The sequence below is a fragment of the Silurus meridionalis genome, chromosome 21 (assembly GCF_014805685.1).
Source record: "Silurus meridionalis isolate SWU-2019-XX chromosome 21, ASM1480568v1, whole genome shotgun sequence".
Classification (NCBI taxonomy): domain Eukaryota; kingdom Metazoa; phylum Chordata; class Actinopteri; order Siluriformes; family Siluridae; genus Silurus; species Silurus meridionalis.
This window is the reverse complement of record NC_060904.1, coordinates 12939149-12951201: the sequence shown is the minus strand read 5'-3', so window position 1 is coordinate 12951201 and position 12053 is coordinate 12939149. Positions and strand designations below refer to the sequence as shown.

Here is a 12053-nt window from a genome sequence, read left to right as displayed (position 1 = left end):
ATTTTATATCCATAAACTATATGACTAAGCAATTGTTATTGGTATCTCTATGTCTAATATCTTTTGATTTGAGACTAAATTAGCATCAGAATAAGCAAATAGAACTTAAAAATGGCATCAAGAATTACAAAAATGCTAAATTGCTTTCTTTGACTCATTTGAGCAAATGACTGCAGAGTGGTTATGAAATGATTTTTTTCTTTTTTTTTTCTTTTTATTAAAAAAAAGCTAAAATGTTTCAGAATGTACTTAAATAAATTGGTACAGCTAACCAACAGAGATAAACACCACACCTTTAATAAGCTCATAAAAAGGTAATTCAACTTAATAATCTCCTTTGTGAACAGACACACTGAGCTAAACAACTTTTGCAGAAACCTACATGAAAGTAGAGCTAAAAAGCTGAGGTTCAGGACCCTCCCACCTGTATGTGTTGCTACTGCGAGAATCAGGAACATTAACGTGACTCATGCTCTAAGTGATGGCAGGGTACTACACCTTGGCATTGTCTAAATCTGTCATACAGTGTAAGTGCAGCCTTCAAAACATTCTTACAAAACAATTTCTGCTGCCAGTATTTCTTGGTGCTATGACAAATCCATTTGTTTTCTAGCCCTCTGAAACTCGGGAGTGAAAGGGCGTTCCAGCACAGAGGGCCTCACATCACAGCTCATTTTCCCTTGACAGTAGCAGGAGCGCAGGTATTCAGAATTTATAATGTAATCATGTAAGACATGCTCTGCCTTAAACCTTTCCATATGGAGAGCATTTAATATCTCTATGACAGTTATATAGGAAATGATTAACATAATATTCTAGAAATGGCCATGTTACTTTATCTGAAAGTTGAGTCATGTCAACTGGACTTCTATCTGGTTGGATTGAAATGTTTCACTACTCCGAGCAGCTTTTTCAGTCTAGGCAAAGTTGGCAGTATTCCACAAATTTGTATTCTCCAGGATCAGGAATCCTCCCCTCCCTGGATAGCCTCGTTAAGAGACAAAGAAGAGCTGAAAGTGGGGAGGGAGGTGTCAAGAGTAAGGGGGTCATTGGGATATACTGTAACTACCCCAAAGAAGGAAAGTAAGGGTGAGTGTATAGAAGTATAGAGCGTTAACGATCAGTGAATACGAGAGTAGATGAGAGGGTTCTTAGGTGTGGTTTCCTGGTGGAATGGTGAAGAGGTCTTGATCTTCTTGGGCATGGATAAAAAAGCAGCATGAGAGCACCTCTGTTGAGAGAAGGATTTCCGCATGGACATAGTGGACATCCTTCATTCCTTTCTCAAACCATCTGTTTTCTCTGTCCAAGATGTGTACTTTATCATCCTCAAAAGTGTATCCTTTGTCTTTCATACAAAGGTACACAACTGCACAGAAGAAGCAACACCGCCCATCCGGAATGAGCCATGTACCTGCATATACTGTATAAAAAGGTTTACCTTTTTTCAACTACAATTTAGCAAAGTACATCTAATACTTTTCTTGGCTCTGACCTCTATTAAGTGTAGCTAGCTGGCTAGTAGCTTTTAAAACCATGACCATGATGAACCAGTAAAATATGTATTGCAGATGCATCTGTTTAATATTGAGTGGATGAACAAAGAGGAATCGTATTCATGAATGACACTGCTAGCCTTTTAAAAACATCATTATACCACACAATTACTGCCAAATTACTGTTCAAAACAACATTATTTGACATTTTGAACACCCTACTGAACACTATTTTGCAATAAATTGGAACCCTGACTGCACCCCAGACTTCATCAGCCCACACTGATTCTGACTTATGGGACTGAAAGAGTACTAATCTCTACAACCACACTCCAAAATCTAGTGCAACATCTTTCCAGAACAGTGGAGGTCATACAACAAGCAAATAGTAACTAAATATTCAATGGAATGGAGCATTCAAAAACCAAATACAAATCTGTTCAGGTGTCCATAGAGTCAGGTGTCCATAAACTTTTGTCCATATAGTGTATATAATCCAAATTTGATTAACATTTTTCAAATAAATTGTAAGGAAGATATTGGAAATTTGCAAGCAACATAACACCTAAAGTATAGCCTTTCCCAGCACATAAACCATACCGATAACGTCTAACGTTAGGACAATCACTGTTAGGACACCTGTTTACACAAACTCATGAATGATAAAGCATTAAATAGGAGAATTGCTCATGACACGCATAACCTTTTTTATATATACTATCGTTTGTCTGAGAATTTTAAACTCTATTAATGTGTAATGACCCTGTTTTGTTAAAGACATAAGAGAATGAGGTTATGCTTGGTGTCATGTTTATTGTGCTTGGAGAAAGATCACTGAATATCAAAACAATAATCTATGCATTTTATGAACATGGTAAAAACGATCCCCAAAACCTACCCAAAATTTTTAATGGCAACACATCTGTTCCAGTGAATGAGGGGGTCAGGAATCCTTACCCACTTAATCACAAAAAGTCTGAAACATTTCTGAGGTGAGAATTAGATTTTCATCTACCTGGAACTCCATTCATCAAATGTCAGAGTCATGTTTTTTACTCTCGCTTTAAATCTGTCTGTTAATGCTTTTGACCACTGTTGCAAGATGGTAGAAAAGTAGACCCTACAGTAAAGATAGCACTTCACAATGAGTCACAGAGGCCTTAAAGGCCACTTAATCTGCCATCTGAATTATAAATAAGCACTTTCTCATAATACTTGACCCACTTTTTTCTTTACCCAATTATGTTAACTGTGGATTTTCTGATTATTATCCATGATTCCCAGAAAAGCAGGTGCAATTCTATTGGTAGATATTTGGGATGATCTCTGTTAAACTGTGCCACACTAAGGGCTCTCTCTCAATGCTTATTAGCAATGCCACTGCTGACTTTGTTGGAACATACACTATATGGACAAATGTATTGGAAGACATGAATTCTTCAGTCATATGCGGTTCTTTCCAGTTGTGGACAAAGTGCACCAAATATGTACTTGAGTGAAAGTAGAGATACTCAATGTAAAATATTCCAGTAAAAGGGCTCCCTTTAAACTGTCACTTGATTAAAAATACAAAAGTATTTGCCTTCAAATGTACTTAAGAATTCAAAATAGAATGATTTATTATGGCTATAATGTTCCTATTATCATTTTTATCACAAGACTCTTGCTTTAAAAACTCAGTTTATGTGAAAAGACTCTAAACTGTTCATTTTAGCACACCACTCTATTAATAGAATGATATTATTGAGTCAACCACTGATTGATATCTAATAAAATGATCATTAGCCCAAAACCTTCTTTTCAACTACTTCAAAAACATTACGCAAATAAGCCCAGGGGTGTTGTGGTGAGTTAGAGTCAGGAGTTTCTTCATTTATTACTCTCAAAATGTTCTGCTTGCTGTTGAACTGATGCTAAACTGCATGCTTGTGATTTTTATCCACTCATGAATAAAAAAGAAAGACAAATCACAAATTGTAAGAGTGAGATATTTGACTTTGAAATGTAGTTGAGTTAAAGTAAGTTTCCCCAAATAGAAATAGTTTAGGAAAGTACAGATATGTAAAAAAGCTACTTAAGTATGGTAACGAATAGCATTTACTTCGTTAATGTCCACCACCGGTTCTATCCTAAGCTGTTATCACAGTACTGGAGACACAGAAAAAGTAAAATGTAAAAAATTTACAATGTAAAAAGTAGTTCAGCAGTGGTCTGTAGAGGATTATAGATACAGACAATACTGACAATATGGTATTTATTGTAATACTAGAACGGTACAAAGGTGTACAAGGAGACATGGCAAGAAATGCTCAATGCCTTCTTCAGTCAGGCGATTAAGCGAATTATAAAACATAGCTTTTGCAGGGATCAGCAACAAAACCTGTTACATCATTTATTTCTCAAATATCTGTAAACCCATGAATAGGTTGTGAAGACTCTAGTTCACCTGACCCAGCACTGGACAAAAACATCTGGAAGAACATGCAAAGAACATGAAAAGAGACAGTGCTGTTTGCTTTTAGTGTAGAATGAGCTTCATTGTCTGCCATGTATTTATAAATTCCTTGTATTTACTGTGATGTTAGCATTCATTTTATTATCATCCCCATGGGAATCTCATAAAGTTCATCCCTATTTTTATTTTTCAGTCCCCATTAAATTTTGTGCCCATTCTAGTGGATATCTGCTGAAATCTGCACTATTACATCTCCCGCTTTATAATGTAGATCTCTATACGAGATTCTTAATAGACTCCCCTATTACACATGCAAGAATGAGTTAGTAAATGAGTGATTAAGTTATATAGTTAATTTACCATTACCACCACCACCATCATCATCATCATTATCATCATCATCATCATCATCAGAACACCACAAACTGTTTTTAGTCTTCCACAACACTTAAAATTTCAAAAATGAAGACACTTTCACAAATTGTTGCTTTTTTTATTCGCGCCTTCGTTCACATAAACACAAGAAACCCCCACTGCAGTGTAGGTACAGAATTTTGGAAGAACATAGTATCACAGACTTCCATTCTGTCTCCTTCTATCAAACGGCTCACATATTTCCCATACCTTTTTCATTCCCTAGCTCGGTTCCCTTTTTTCAGAGTTTCCAGTCATAGGGAGAAGTTGGCAAACTTTACAAATTAGCCCCTGGTTTCCCTATCTGAAATGAATTTGCTTCCACATTAGTTGGAAAGCACAATGTGTGACAGAATCGCTGCCAATAACGGGAGTGAATTCATTTATTTTTTTACATTGTGTCTTGTCTTATAGCTATACTATAATACTTCAGCTGTGTGTGGGTTAAAGAAAGTGATTGCTGTAAATGTGTTATTTTATCAGTTTGGATAGAGAATAAGTAATTTGACAAAAGACAGGAAGTGGAGCTGAAGCTCGAGTTAAAGATGCTGAGAGTTTCATTGGGAGTGACGATTAACAATGAATTAATTAGAGAGACATTTTGGAGACAAGGTAAGAGAGGCGCGATTGAGATGGTTTGGTCATGTGCAGAGAAGGGACAAGGGGGTATATTGGTATGAGAATGCTGAGGATGGAGCCGCCAGGAAGGAGGAAAAGAGAAAAACTATGGAGAAGGTTTATGGATGTGGTGAGGGAAGACATGCAGGTGGTTGGTTTGAAACAGGCAGACATAAAGGTCAAGGTGGTTTTGAGCTGGATGGGCTGCTGTGGTGACCCCTAAAGGGATTAGAAAAAACACTAAACCACTCATGTTACATTGTCTTAGACAATATCAAGGGAGTTTGTCACACATCTACACAGTTGACTCAGGTGCTTATTAATTCTTTTACAATCCCAAGACTGGACTACTGTAACATGTTCTTGGCAGGTCTGCCTCTGAAAGACATTCCACTACTGTAACTGATACAGAATGAAGCTGCACAACTTGTTTTCAACCCTCCTAGGTACTTTCACACTACGCTTTTGTCTATGCTCCCTTCATTGGCTTCCTGTAACTGTCTTCAGATTTAATATACTGATGCTTGCTTAGTTTTTAAAATTTAAAAATGTACTACTACTAAAGAATGTTTTGTTTGAAGTATTGTGCTTAACTACATATTAAATCATATCTGTTACTGAATAAAAAAAATAATAATAATGCAAAGTGGAAAAAATCAGGCCCCTGAAAATACTGCACTGATTGATTGATTAGTGGGGTAACAAACATGCTAAATTCGCAAGAAAGAAAGATGGAGACAGACAAGACAGCACCAGTGATGCAGACCCAGCTAAAAGCAAAACGCTGTTGAATCAAAAGTTGGTAAATGTTGAATGTGAATTCTGAATCTGTATTTGTGATTTAAATTTCCTTTTAGTGACAGTACTCTTACTTGATTTGAATATTTTATTAGTCTTTCCACCTCTGTATATTGAACTCGTGGCTAGCTTGAAGACATACTTAGCAAATGATGTTCTTAAATTAGCGGTTCTTGGGTGCTTAAAATGCAAACCATTTTCTCTTTAAATAGACCTTTAGACTGATGGTATTCTTAGTTTGAGTCCTATGAACCAGTATTAGAATGTATAGTATTGAGACTTCAGACCACTTTGTAAGTCACACTGAATAGAGGCATCTGCCACATGCCCTAAATGTAAATGTATTAAATGTATAAGCAGGTACAAGTTTGTGTGACATTGAAACCTAAAGAAACCTTTAACAAAAATGAAAATAGTTTACCATAAAATATGTTTAAACTAAAAATAAATTACATTTCTTACACAGAAAGTTAATTACGTGATAAAGATAAGCATGCACATTTACACCAGAGCCAGACAGTTCAAGTCGAGTAATTGTTCTGAAAGAACATTTCCATAGTAATTATAAACTGAAAACATGGTAAGTGGTGATGGATATCATTAAAAAAAAATTGCCGTTGAGTTGATAACCCGTTTTAAGGCTGACAATAAAAAAAAAGGATGGCAAAGATGCAATAATCTGCTTTCTGGCTAACAGAGTTATGACCAATTAGCTCTTAAAGGTCAAAGCATAATTTAACATACTTTGCTGATGAATGGGGAGTGCCAGTTTGCACACTAATAATCAAGAGAGCAGTGGGCATAAAACTGCTTTTGGCTGATTGTTTATACTGTAAGAAGCTGCAGATAGTGACACAACAGTTGCAGCATCTCTCATTACTGAGATTAAGTACTGGACAAGCTTTTAAGTCTGCTGGGACTGAAGCAGCTCCGAGTATTCAGGTCACTGCACACGTGTACACACATACACACTTGCACAGAGACGCACACAGAGACAGTCAGTGATGACAGGCCTTATTGGGCCACTAGGGAGCTCATTTATGGAATGAAGATAAAAACTCCAGAGAGTCTGACAGTTCAGCACAGACTAAAGGCCCAACCTTCACATACACACGCACACAAACTGAGAACACAGAAACCCAACCAGCCCACACATCAATGCACACTTGGGGAAACAATCCAACTTGGGTTTTTTATTTAAACTTGGCATGTGCACTCAAGACAGACTCTCTCTGTCCTTCCAAATCATGCAACTTTAATATTTTGTGTTTACATGCTTCTAAACCTCGCAAAATCCTATAGGAAAACCCCACTTTGAAACACAGGCCCCAGAGTAGGTTTCCTTAAATTATTTCTCTCAAAGTATTTTTGTGTCTCTATGACAATGTTTGTGTTCTTTACAGATTCTGTGAAGATGCTAACTTCCTTATGTTGAGGGAATGAAACGCTGCCTCAACAATGCTTTGGTTGCTGAAGGGATGCAGGCATTGTGGCATGGAGACACAGCGTCTCGTTCCCTCAGGGAACCAAGGTTATATACATAAACTGCAGACGTTCTCTTTCAGGAACTCGAGCTGCATTAACAATGTTTTGGGAACGAGAGTCCAATCACGCCAGACTGACTAGTCCCTCCCTAGTGTGAATGGGCACAGCTATGTTGAAGGACTGAGGGGCCAGGAGTGGCACTAAGTTCAAGGCTAAGATCCTGACAGTGGGGTGAACCGGCGCTCAGCATTGCAGATGTCTTTAAGAGAAACATTCGAGGACAAAGCCTTAAAGGCTACCACACAAAAAGAGTGGGGCAACCAGAGGACTCGTAGGAGGATGAAATAGCATTCACAATCCATCTGCTGAGCATCTGCTGGTTCGCAGGTAGGCCTCTCCTCGGAGGGCCATAGCAAACGAACAGTTGCTACAACTTGCTTGCACTGGACACATTCGGTTTAGCTTTCCCTGGTCTTAGACCTGGAATGGAGGAGGAAGAATGCCTGGAGCATAACAGGTCGTGGCATAACCAAGGGTACTTTGGGAAATCTTGTCTAGGGTAAAGGAAGGCACTGGCCATGCCTGGAGTAAACTCCAGGAAAGAGGGGGCTAAAAATGGCCAGGAGGAACACAATCCTGACTGTGAGGAACCTCCAAAGCACCTCGGCCAACAGCTCGAAGGGAAGATCCGATAGGGCCTCCAAGACAACAGCCAAATCACATGCATGCACTCTAGGTACCGCGGAGAAAACGTGTCACCAACGGTTTTTGCCAAGATACGCCGCAATAGCGGACACGTAGACTTTTAGAGTGGAAGGAGCCAACTCTTTGGTGAACTGTTCCTAAAGGAATTCCAGCTCTGAACCAACTGGGCAGTTAACTGGATCCAATTGGTGCAGATCGCGCCATGCCATGAACAGGCGCACCAAAGTCTCTGGGTCAGTGTCACTATCTCACTTTGTGAAGGTGCCGGGTGAGAGAGCAAGACAAAACGGAAGGACCTGGTATTGGTAAGCTTTGGCCCCGAAAGCAAACCTCAGGAATCTTCCTGTTTCATGACCAGAGTGTTGAGACTTGCAGGACCCATCAAGACACACCTGGCAGATCGCTAGATAGTCCGTTAAAGGAATCAGTCTCTCAAGACTGTCCTCTGGTGTGCCTAGAGCCAGAGCTATGCACTGGTGCAGTTCTAGGTGCCTCCTGAGAGGCGGCGAACCCTTAAAATTCATTGCGGTACTGGGCAAAAATGGGGAGGGCTTTCGCTTGGAGCTTGCCATGCCCTGAAGCATTGAGTGTGGCATGGTTAACAGACAAGCTTGCAGGAAGGATGGATGCATAACAGTATGCATCCTTCGGATCTATTGTGACAAACCAGTCCAACCCTCCATCCTTTTTTGGAACTATGAAGTACTGGCTGTAGAACCCGTGCTCTCTGTCTGACAAAGGGACCACCTTTGCTGGCCTCCTTCCTCAAGACAGTATCTTCTTCTTGTTCCATAACCAAAACTTGCTCGTGCCCACCAGGGTGAGGCACACCCCATTAAGGAGGGAGCTGGAGCTGGCCATGCCCTGAAACATTGAAAGTGGCAGGGTTAACAGCTCCCTGAGGGCACCAGGCGAGGAAGGCACCGTATACTGAGGCGCACAGCGCCTCTTCCCGGGGGAGGCCTCAGATGGTCCAGTATCAGGACTTTTTGGCCAAAGCTCCTTTATTGAGCGCTCACAGCTCACAGGGGTTCGGCCTTGAGTGTCACACAGGATCCCTAGCAGGGGGAGTGTGAGTTGTAATGCTCTGCTATTTGTTTTTGTGTTTGGGACTGCGCTCACCTAGCAGCTCCACGAGAGCCACGTGGGAGATACCAGGTGCCTTTCACTAGACACAAAAGCAGCCATGGGTTCGAGAGCACAGCTATTAGAGTGACTATAAGAGCCTAGCAGTGTCTTTTGATGTCCTGAGAGCTGTTGCACAGAGAAGCTCAGTGAAGAAAGGATTTGGTGTGCAGCACTGGGGTTTTTAAGGATGATGCAGCACCTGGGAGAGATACCTAACTGGCATCTCTACAACCCAGTGGATCGTCCCATAAACACACCTTTTTTTTTCTAGAGTTCCTGAAAGGGAACCTTATTTTCTCACTTAACATTTTCCAGCAACATTTAATAGCAAATTCATAAGAAATCCTGCATAGCAGTATTGGTGTCAGGTCACAGCAAATCAAAACTTTACCTTCCAGTAAATATTGTGCAACTCATACTCCTCAGCACTCAAATCACTCAGTTACTAATTCATACCTGCATGCAATTACACAAATACACACTCACCTAACACTATTAAAAGAAACTGCAAAGTATTTGCTTAGTTCTCATAATTTGTACTCCTGACATTACCAAGCCTTTTTGTTCTGATTGTTATTTTTATATTGACCTGTTTTGTTTCTCGTTTAACGATTCTTGCCAAGCCTAGTGTTGATTGCTTGTAGATTGCCTGACCCTGTTCTATTTATTGACAAAGTTTGATTCATGATTTTGGATTAGTCTTTCTGATTTGAATTTTTTCAAAGACTGCTTTATTCACTTTTGCATCCATCAGAAAGGAAATGATGGGCTCAGTTTCGAAATGCAACATGGTTTTTATGCAGTTATAGCAGTGATGCCATGCAAGTTGGAGCCTTAACCGTCTGAGCAAATTGTACAAATGGAGGTTAGAGAACCTGACCAGCCAAAAAGATTCACTACCACACTATGTCTAGGTAGAGACAAAATAAAAAACTGAATTATACAGGCATTAATATTGGCAAGTAGTCAGTTGCCATTAGTAATGGATAAAATTAATAAGGAAAGTGGCATTTTGGTAAAAAAAATACCTCAGATTTGAATATCTATTGTGATCAGGATTAATCAATTTTATAACTGTATCTGTTTGTTTTTATTTTCTTTAAATGCTGGAACCTTGAACCAGGGTCCAGAATGGCTAATAGCAAATAAAAGGCAAGATTTTGCTATTTGGGTCCTGCAGACCCTCAGGTGCTCAGCTGCTCAGCTAAATGTCTCTTTAAACTGTTTGGCACTCCGCTAGCCAGAAAGATAGAAGGTGTCACACCTGCCTAGAGCCAGTGCACAAATTAATAGGCCAGTTCATGCTAAAAGAGCAAATATTTATAGGTAATATGGCATGCAGACAAATGTACCCACACAAGAATTTAGAGCTGCGATGTGTGTGTATGTGTGCTTAAAGAATGGTTGACACCACTCCAATTTTAATATTGCTAATACTAATACCAACACAATGTGTTGGATGGAATTTTCACCTACAGCCTGCAGCGCATTTTTAAAAAATGTTTCTGAAACAAACTTTCCAAACAACATCCAGTGGCAGTTAAGACATGATATTGTATCAAAATAAATAAAAAAAACTATTGAGAAGGCAAGGAACTGCTTATGATCCAAATATAACCTACCCTGAACTGACAAACAACAAGAAGATGAATGATGAAAGGTTTAAAGCTATATTACTGCTTAAGATTCATGCTTTGCACTGTGGATCTACAGTGACCTGAAGCATAGTTCAAAATGTGTGATAGATAAATAAATAAATGTGATCGCTTGATCTGATAGTTTCATCACTTAGATAGATTTAATTTCTGTTTCTCGGACACTGGATAAATCCATCAACCTACACTCCAAATCTTATTATTAATATTAAGGAATAAAATGATCGTCTGATCTTTGACTCTTCTCTCTCTCTTTCTCTCTCTCTCTTTCTCTCTTTCTCTCTCTCTCGCTCTCTCTCTCTCTCTCTCGCTCTTTCTGTCACTCTCTCTTTACTCTGTCCTTTACTCTGATCAGTCAGATGATAATCAAGGACTCATCCTTACCTCATGGGAAGGTAATATCCCACGTAAATCACCTTCTCCAAGTCTTTATCACTTTGTTTCTGTCTCGCTGTCTCTCTCTTTCAATATTGTCCTTTTTTGTCTCGCATTCTCCTTCTCTGATAGACTACTGGGCTAGAGTAGCCTGATCCACAAGTGACCTTAATGTCCAGGTGACAGATGGCCATTTATATCAGAACACTCTGCACACCCTCTCCCTTTAAATTAAGCTGCACTGATATCTTACATTCCTACTCTGAGTCAATATATACTATGTATATATACTATGATAAGGGAGAAACTTTAATTGTACTGGTATAGATTTGAATAACATTTTATTCTTTTAGTATTGGGAAAGTATTATATATATATATATATATATATATATATATATATATATATATATATATATATATATATATATATATATATATATATATATATATATGTTTTTCTCCATACTATTAACACAAAGTTTAGAGGCAGACAATTGCATAGGATGTCCTTGGATGCAGTAATGATAAATGATTTCTAGCAGACCTAAAACTGTTTCAGCATGGCAATGCTCCTTTAACAAAGCAAGCTCTATGAAGATATGGTTATGTGGGTTTGAGTGAAAGATCTTGAGTGGCCTGCTATAAAGCTCTGATCTAAACCTTTGAACACCTTTGGGATGAAATGCAACACTGACTGAACTACAGTTCTATACAAAATCTATTGTGTATAACTGATGTAATGTACTAAAAGTGATAATGGGAAGATTTAGCTCAGTGGTTAAGATGTCTGCCTTCTAATCAAAAGGTTGTATTTATATCCCAGCACCACGAAGCTGCCACTGCTGCTCCTGAGCAAGGCTCTTAACCCTCAACTGCTCAGTATAAAATAATTTAAATGAATATGATAAAAATCTTTCCAGCA

The 12053-nt window shown here is 38.9% G+C and overlaps 1 long non-coding RNA gene across 1 annotated transcript in view; it reads right to left on the bottom strand.

Annotated features, from left to right (window-relative positions):
• The window catches only part of LOC124375661, a 59474-nt gene extending 48218 nt beyond the window's left edge, over positions 1 to 11256 (bottom strand). Inside the window, exon 1 of the long non-coding RNA XR_006923714.1 lies at positions 11139 to 11256. This is a non-coding gene — a long non-coding RNA (uncharacterized LOC124375661). The remainder of the gene's footprint in view (positions 1 to 11138) is intronic.
• Positions 11257 to 12053: the final 797 nt, after the last annotated feature.